General features: G+C 43.5%; 1 long non-coding RNA gene across 1 annotated transcript in view; it reads left to right on the top strand.

Moving 5' to 3' along the window:
* The first annotated feature begins 219 nt into the window (after positions 1-219).
* LOC111849656 (uncharacterized) overlaps positions 220-8,523 on the top strand; it is a 28,266-nt gene continuing 19,962 nt past the window's right edge. The window contains exon 1 of the long non-coding RNA XR_002839605.2: positions 220-288. This is a non-coding gene — a long non-coding RNA (uncharacterized lncRNA). The remainder of the gene's footprint in view (positions 289-8,523) is intronic.

Raw genomic sequence — 8,523 nt, 5'->3', positions numbered from 1 at the left:
ATGTTGCGTGAAGTTCGGGAATCGCCTGCACTATTTCCTGGGCTCTCCTGCTGCTGCCGTCACGCGTAATGACAGTGCGGTGTGGCGCTCTTGAGAGGTCTGACAGGTTGTCACCAGGACATCACTGCCACACCACTGTCTCCCCCTCCCCCCCCCAGAAAGCTGACCCCTCCAGCTCACCGGGCCCACTGGTCATACCGCCCCTGTCTTTCTCGGAGTGTTTCTGACAGGAGATGTGACTGCTCCTCCTCTCATACAGGCGCCTCGGACACATCGGGGAGTACACAGGTAAGACTGGGCATTTCTGTTGTCTTCTGGAAAGCAGCACCGGGGTGGGGGGCGGGGGACGGGGGGATTTGGGGGTAGATGAGAAAGGTCTGACACTGAAAGCAGCGGGTGCTAGATTTTAATATAATAAAAAAAAAAAATATGTGAAACTCTTTCGATATCCGGAATGTAGAAATGTCCAACCCAGGGGACAGAATTTTGCTAATATATGAGAGCTGCAGGTAGCAGAATATGAAGTGTGTTAATCTGTATTCAGATATAAAGCAAGCTGGGGGTGCTTTTCACACTGTAAACGAGCAAATGGATTCGCGTGGTGACACAGTGACAGCGTTTACAGTGTTTAAGATGTGTATTTCCAGTGCATTCCTCTAGAGAATTATAATTTCAAATTTTTCCCGGTCATCTGAGTGTTGGTAAATTGAGCCAACACAGGTGCCTTGTACTCTTTGAATGAGCTTTAATGGGCTTGAAAAAAAGTACAGATTAATAGCTACGCCAGAAAGACTCATTACCGTTAATTCATAAGTTTTGATCAACGGGAAACTGGGTGGGAACTCCAGCATAATTACAATTAGCTATATTATTTTAATATTCCCAGAAGGCCTCAGAATTCACTTATTTTGTTAAGAGTGCTACAAAATATTATCATACAAGATATATAGCGTTAATATAATTCAAGAAAGCTATTATAATATGATTTTCAAATACCACAATATAACAAAGATTATCACTAAACAGACACACACCTACCCTGAATTTGCATAATTTGGTATTTTTGACCAATTAGAAACTAGAAGCTTCCAATGTGTCAGGTGGGAGCATCTCTCTGGGAGCCAATGGTATACAGTCTCTAAACAATGCTTTCAATAACACTCCAAATAGCCTGAGCAGAGAACATATTTATTATTAAAAATCATTCTCAAACCCAATAAATCATCTTTCTTGCACTCGCCAGATGATCTGATGAGGCGAATTCAGAAGCTGAAGGAGGAGCTGGTTCGCCTTTTAAACTAATAACTGGCCTGGTCACTTTAATATGAAGAATGGGTGGTGGATCCAGGCTGCGGTGGAGCTTCAGTGTGTGCTGCACACACCAGTACTGAGGCTTGTTACTCTTACAGCTAATCATTGTCCCACAAAAACAATTCTGTCCGTTTGTTAAAAAAAAAAAGATCTTTAGCCTTTTTAATCTCATTTTATCCAAACAATGTAAAGTGAAGAAGAACATATTTATATTTATTTAGCTTACACTACGCAAAATTGGGAAAGCAAGGTCAGACAGTCACTGGAACAACTGGGGTTCAGTGAAATTACTCTGCAGATCATGGGGTCAAGACGGGTGTCAATCAAGGGCATAAGGGTGCCAATCATGGGCAAAAGAGTTCTAACTCACAGAGCCACACACCTGCCTTCTCACACAAACGCATGAATATTAGCACTAAAGTTAACTAGCTGGCTTAATTGCAGTAACTAGTCTGCTTTGATTGAGATACCTGGGGTTTACCATGGTGGCCCCACATTATAACCTGATAACAGGACACAATGAGAATTATGAAATCACTTCCACGTGAAGGTCTTGGGAAATAAGGGCTGTGGGTTGGCTATAATATTTTATTAATTTGTTTTATATTTTTTATTCATCGCGTTAACGTGCACGTTGATTTCCTTAGCGGTAATCTGAGAGATGCTTGTTGCTAGGCTGCTGTGGCTTCTGGGACAGAATTCGGCTAATGAGGCATTCATGTATGCAAGCTGACTGAGCTCACGGTGTGCTGGGCTTTTCCTTTTCAACTCGGAGCGTCTCTCTGTGGCCTGAAAAAAAAGAGTTACACACCGATCCATGCTGACAGTGTACTGCAGCAGTTAGAAAGTCAAAAGTAACCTCCACAGAACCTAAACCACAAAAGGCCCACATCTTGGAACTCCTCCACACCTCCCCCCGCAACACAAACACACACACACACACACACACACACACCCGCTCAATTCCCTCAATAACAAATGATATAAATAATGGATCCACAAAATGGGACAGACACCCAGAAGCATCATTAAAAATGCAGTGATTAACAATTATTTAAAAAAAAAAACTAAACGTAAATAAATTCTAAACTGATAAAACTATATTGATAAAAGCTTTAATTATATCCTTTTTTTGAGGCAAAGAATATGTTTAGTGTTGCAGTTTGATATTCACCAATCAATGTAATTTTTAGACACGTCATCTTTAGCAGGACCCAACAATTTAGAACAAAAGATATTGAAAAGCAAAGAGAAGAGTGGACATGACTTTATTCCCCTCCGTGTTCAGATGTGTTCCGAGGTCCCTGATCAAAGTAATTATTCAACCAAAATGCAAGACGAGAAATATAATTTTATCAGCAGCCCAGAATCTCGTGATAGTGAATCTACGAAGGCCGCAGGTTTTTGTCAAGCCTGTATAGCTGCAAGGTGTCAAAACATACGTGTGGTGCTATTTATCATGTGATCCAGTGAGCGAATGGATGGGCCGCTATCAGCAATCTGGTATTGATCTTTTCAGGGGCTCACTATTGTTCATCCCTGCACCAGGACTGGCAGGGAGCATTAATGAAAGAAGCTAAAGAATGCGGTCCAATCAAGTCTCCAAATCGTTCAGTTTCACTGGGGGATAAAGACGAAGGCCAGACCAAAAAAAGAACGAGAGGAAATAGGGAAACGGTGGAGCGTTTCGAAAGACGTGGGTGAGACCAAAAAGAACTCTGGGCTGTTTATGAACAGCCACTAAAAATAATGTTTGCACTGAACTCACAGCTCGTGGTGTAGCTCTACCATGATACCACTCTTGCCAGTTATACTGGACCCTAACTGCCAGCTACCACTTCACAAGCCGATGCTCACAAGAGCTATTCCTGGAAACGAATGTCAGCCACCTTACAAAATGCCACTGGAGGAAGAGGCCAAAGCCATGTGTGTTGGCCGCCTGCGTCATCTGCTCCCTCTTGTTTCAATCTGCAGAACATTCATCGCTCAACAGGAATCCTGCATCGAGCAATAACAGCACCCCAGTGGGAAAGTGAACCAAAATAACGGCGATGTATTCTGTGCCTCTGCATAAACTATTAATCCACTTCTGTCCTTTTTCATAGAGGATAATCACAACAGCTGTCCACCACATACTGAGCAAACTGCTTACATTTGTATCTTCTAATTGCATTATACTTTTTATTGCTTTTTTTACTTTTAATGAATTAAAATGTCATTTTTCTCTTCTTCTAAATGAACTGCCTCACATCGACATAAAAATACGGTTGTGTAGGTTTGCAAAACCAAACATGACACCCATTGTTTTTACCCTAGATTTTACCCATCTTTGTGTCAGCTGGTGCTGCACCATAGACACCAGTTTTAATTTCTGTGACTTAAAAAAAATAATATATATATATATATATATATAACTATACATGCACAACGACAGAAAATGAATCAAACAGCGGCATTATTTTTTCCCATATACAGCACTGTGCAAAAGTCTTAGGCAGCCAAAGACAATAATGTCTGAATGATATTCATGTTGGTCAATTATCATATTTCTCCTAAATTCACACCAGTATTTGCAGTAATCTTTGAATATACACATGTATCTGGTGACCTGGACCACTATCTCACCTTGCTTGGCTAATCAATACCTCATCAAGTTAATTAACTAATTAAGTTCTTTAATTAAGTGGCAAAAATGAACAAATTCTTAGAATGGCTGGGGTGCCCCTGATTTAAAGAGGTTTGGAATCTTCTTCAAGCCATCCAACAAGAACTTGAAGTCATATGGATAATATCAATGTTCACGCCCCAGCAGAAGGGAATCCATTTAGTGTCCCTCCGATGTCACGCAGCCGTGCCTTCCCAGCCACACTGCTCTGGCTCATCATTAAAAAAAATGTGTTCATCTGGGGCAAGACTCTGGTGACATCCCAAGCAATGGACACATCTTAACAAATGCCTTTGTCTTCCCCAATAAAACAACCTGATTGGCCGTAACCTCCCCATCTGTCGGGGACTGCGGCATGAAGCTGTTACCATCCCGGTTTCTACTGTCTTGACGAAGCCGTGTGTACGATGTGTAAGGGGGTGTCTTGGACGGTGCTGCTTTCTGTCCTACGCCCCTGAAGCACAGCTTGAGAATTTAATCCTCTTAAGTGGGTTCTTGCTAAAATCTAACAGAATTTAACAGTTCAGGATGCCACAAAACATGGATGTGTGTGCATGTATGTGTCACAGAGCTTGAAATATTCTCCACGCGCTGCTCATGCTTTTTGAAAGTAGCTGGAGGATAACAGAAAGCCAGGTGGGTTCTGTCCTCCCTGTTTTCAGCAGCAGTCTGGTCTGTATGTTTGGTGGCATCGAGGGGACGTCAAAGTCTGATGTTAGATATATCTACGTCCTCGCCATCCCAGCAGCCCTTAATCCTCTGAAACTACTCTATTTGGATGCTATACTCATACACAGTGACTTTATATGAGACCAGCAGGCCCTGAAGATGATGAATCCTGGAGCAGCAGCTGCCATTTAATGCCATTCCCCATTCACGCAGTCCGGCCTTTAATGCCATTCCCAATTCACGCATTCCGGCCTTTAAAGCCATTCCCCATTCACACAGTCCGGACTTTAATGCTATTCCCCATTCACGCAGTCCGGCCTTTAATGCCATTCCCCATTCACGCAGTCCGGCCTTTAAAGCCATTCCCCATTCACGCAGTCCGGCCTTTAATGCCATTCCCCATTCACGCAGTCCGGCCTTTAAAGCCATTCCCCATTTACGCAGTCCGGCCTTTAAAGCCATTCCCCATTCACGCAGTCCGGACTTTAAAGCCATTCCCCATTCACGCAGTCCGGACTTAAATGCCATTCCCCATTCACGCAGTCCGGCCTTTAAAGCCATTCCCCATTCACGCAGTCCGGACTTTAATGCCATTCCCCATTCACGCAGTCCGGCCTTTAATGCCATTCCCCATTCACGCAGTCCGGACTTTAATGCCATTCCCCATTCACGCAGTCCGGCCTTTAAAGCCATTCCCCATTCACGCAGTCCGGACTTTAATGCCATTCCCCATTCACGCAGTCCGGCCTTTAATGCCATTCCCCATTCACGCAGTCCGGCCTTTAATGCCATTCCCCATTCACGCAGTCCGGCCTTTAATGCCATTCCCCATTCACGCAGTCCGGCCTTTAATGCCATTCCCCATTCACGCAGTCCGGCCTTTAAAGCCATTCCCCATTCACGCAGTCCGGACTTTAATGCCATTCCCCATTCATGCACTCTGGCTTTTAATGCCATTCCCCATTCATGCACTCTGGCCTTTGATGCCATTCCCCATTCACGCAGTCCGGACTTTAATGCCATTCCCCATTCATGCACTCTGGCCTTTGATGCCATTCCCCATTCACGCAGTCCGGCCTTTAAAGCCATTCCCCATTCACGCAGTCCGGCCTTTAAAGCCATTCCCCATTCATGCACTCTGGCCTTTAATGCCATTCCCCATTCACGCAGTCCGGACTTTAATGCCATTCCCCATTCACGCAGTCCGGACTTTAATGCCATTCCCCATTCATGCACTCTGGCCTTTAATGCCATTCCCCATTCACGCAGTCCGGACTTTAATGCCATTCCCCATTCACGCAGTCCAGACTTTAATGCCATTCCCCATTCACGCAGTCCGGACTTTAATGCCATTCCCCATTCACGCAGTCCGGACTTTAATGCCATTCCCCATTCATGCACTCTGGCCTTGCCCAATGGGTAGATCCACCAACCCTCTGATGTCCTTCTGTCTTCATGCATACCTCCCCTCCTTATTCGTTTATTCCAGTTCTTGTCCCTTTGTGGCCTTGATCTTGTTGGATGTTTAATTATGAATACATGGTAAATGTTGCTGATATCAATTCTGGTGCTGCACTCTGGGCCCAGAAACACCTTGTGGGGAGCAGAACAGACTATTTTCCATTGTAGAAGTCAGTGGTATGGAGCACTATATACTTTAATCAATGACTTAATCAGAGACATCATGGGGGGTGAGCAGAGGGGAATGGTGGCTTCAGGGCTATGGTGTTTTTATTTTATTTATTTAACTGACACTCTTATCCAAAGCGACACACAATTGAGAAAGCAGGGTCAGCCAGACCCTGCAGCATTTGGGATTAAGGCTCTTGCTCAAGGGCCCAAGCATGAAATCAATGTGTCTGCCATAGGATTTGAACCGCTGACCTTCCAATCACAGACCAGTGTCCTGACCCGCTGGACCACACACCACACCACAAACAAACTTGCTACTTGTATTTACGTAAACTACATTTGAATTTCATAAACTCTAAAGAAATGTGTCACTTTTGTGATTAAAACGTTTATTAAGACTGTTGCATGATATTTCATCAGTATGTTCCAATATATAATAGAATGAGTATTCAGTCCTAAATAAGAGTTGGCACTAGTGAAGGTCTAGAGGATTCTTTGAGAGCTTCTATGATATTCCTGTACTCTTACAGTCTTGTTAATGCTTTTGTGTCACACTAAGGTTGAAAGTACGGGTTATATATATACACACACACACATACACACTATGTGGTGTGCATTCACAATTCCGATTACTAATATTCCAAATATTAAAAACATTAATATGACGATAAAACATGTACAATGGTAATAGAACCTATGTTCTGGTGACTTGAAAGGTCAAAACAATGTGCTACTCCAATGTGAGTCGCCACGATTCCTGTGCCTGATCCACAGTTGATGGCCGCAGATACAAAGGCTCTGGTGGTGTCTGGACCCAGCTCGAAAAACACATCAATCCCATCTGCAATCCGGAGGGTATGATGAAATCCTACATCAGCATGCATCGTCTGCCCAATCTGTTTCCTTTATGGCCTAACCTTTTCCCATCTCTCCCTGAGCTCCTGATGCATTGATAGGAGGGTTTCATTCCCAGACCAGAGGAGGTGCATTGCATTACAGGAAATATCATACATAAGATTGCAAGAAAGTACCCCCATGAAAGAAATCTTTCACTTTTGTCTATGATCCACATGTTAGAAGGATCCAGATAGATTCATAGCAGCAACTCAATGGGTAAAATTTTCACACAGCTACGATCAATACGGACATTTTTATTCTTTTATTGTTCTCATTTAGAGCTACAAAATTGAGAATTTAGATTCAAATAACCAAGAGAATCTTCCCTCAAACTCTGGGCTGACATGTCTGTGTTTTTTCGAGTACGTGACTGTCCTTTAAAACACAGAAATCTCCGACACAGGGTATGTTCTTGAACTATGGTATGTCCATTTAAGCAAACACCTTCTTTGACACCCTGAGGTCAGCATAGTGGTTTAAAATAAATCACTGGTTCTTAACGGAGAGAAAGGGTGGGGGGGGGGGGGATGTTGTTAGAGGAGACAGAGGAACAGAAAACTTCTGCTCTCTGAAGGTTGACCTGGAATCCCCGTTTCCAGTTTCTGTTTGCCATTTTGCTCCCAGTTGGAGAAGCCTGATGCTGAAAAAGGGTTTAGGTAGGGAAGCAGCCCGATTGTACCACAATATTTTATAGAACTGCCACAATCAGATGCAGAGTCTTCGCTGAAATAGATGTTATATATGCTGCTAAATATAGTGAGAACCTCATTCTTCGGGACAATGAACAGATCTACAATAAATGGAGTCTGGAGGATGGAATGTGGGTGTAATCAGCACCCTTAGGAGGTAAATGGACAAGTCGAACATTGGCCTAACAACACAAATGTTGTGGGATTGTATCTCTGGGAGCAAAACAACGTGTAACCTCTTCGCTTTATTCTAATGAATAAATAATATGTGACATGCCTGCAAAGGATATTAGTTGTATTAGTAGGACATTAGTTGTTTACAAATCTGTAAAATTTTCCTGCTCAACATAATTTGGACGAAAGGACGACACAGGAAACTGTAAATCTTTGTTCTTTATGCATCTGAAAGACAGGAAATGGTAAACACCACAGTGATGTTAGACCACGCCTGAGCACCACAGTGATGTTAGACCACGCCTGAGCACCGCAGCGATGTTAGACCACGCCTGAGCACCGCAGCGATGTTAGACCACGCCTGAGCACTGCATCGATGTTAGACCACGCCTGAGCACTGCATCGATGTTAGACCACGCCTGAGCACCGCAGCGATGTTAGACCACGCCTGAGCACTGCATCGATGTTAGACCACGCCTGAGCACC

This window comes from Paramormyrops kingsleyae, chromosome 13 (assembly GCF_048594095.1).
Source record: "Paramormyrops kingsleyae isolate MSU_618 chromosome 13, PKINGS_0.4, whole genome shotgun sequence".
NCBI lineage: Eukaryota > Metazoa > Chordata > Actinopteri > Osteoglossiformes > Mormyridae > Paramormyrops > Paramormyrops kingsleyae.
Note: the sequence above shows the minus strand (reverse complement) of the source record. Positions and strands in the feature narration are given on the sequence as shown.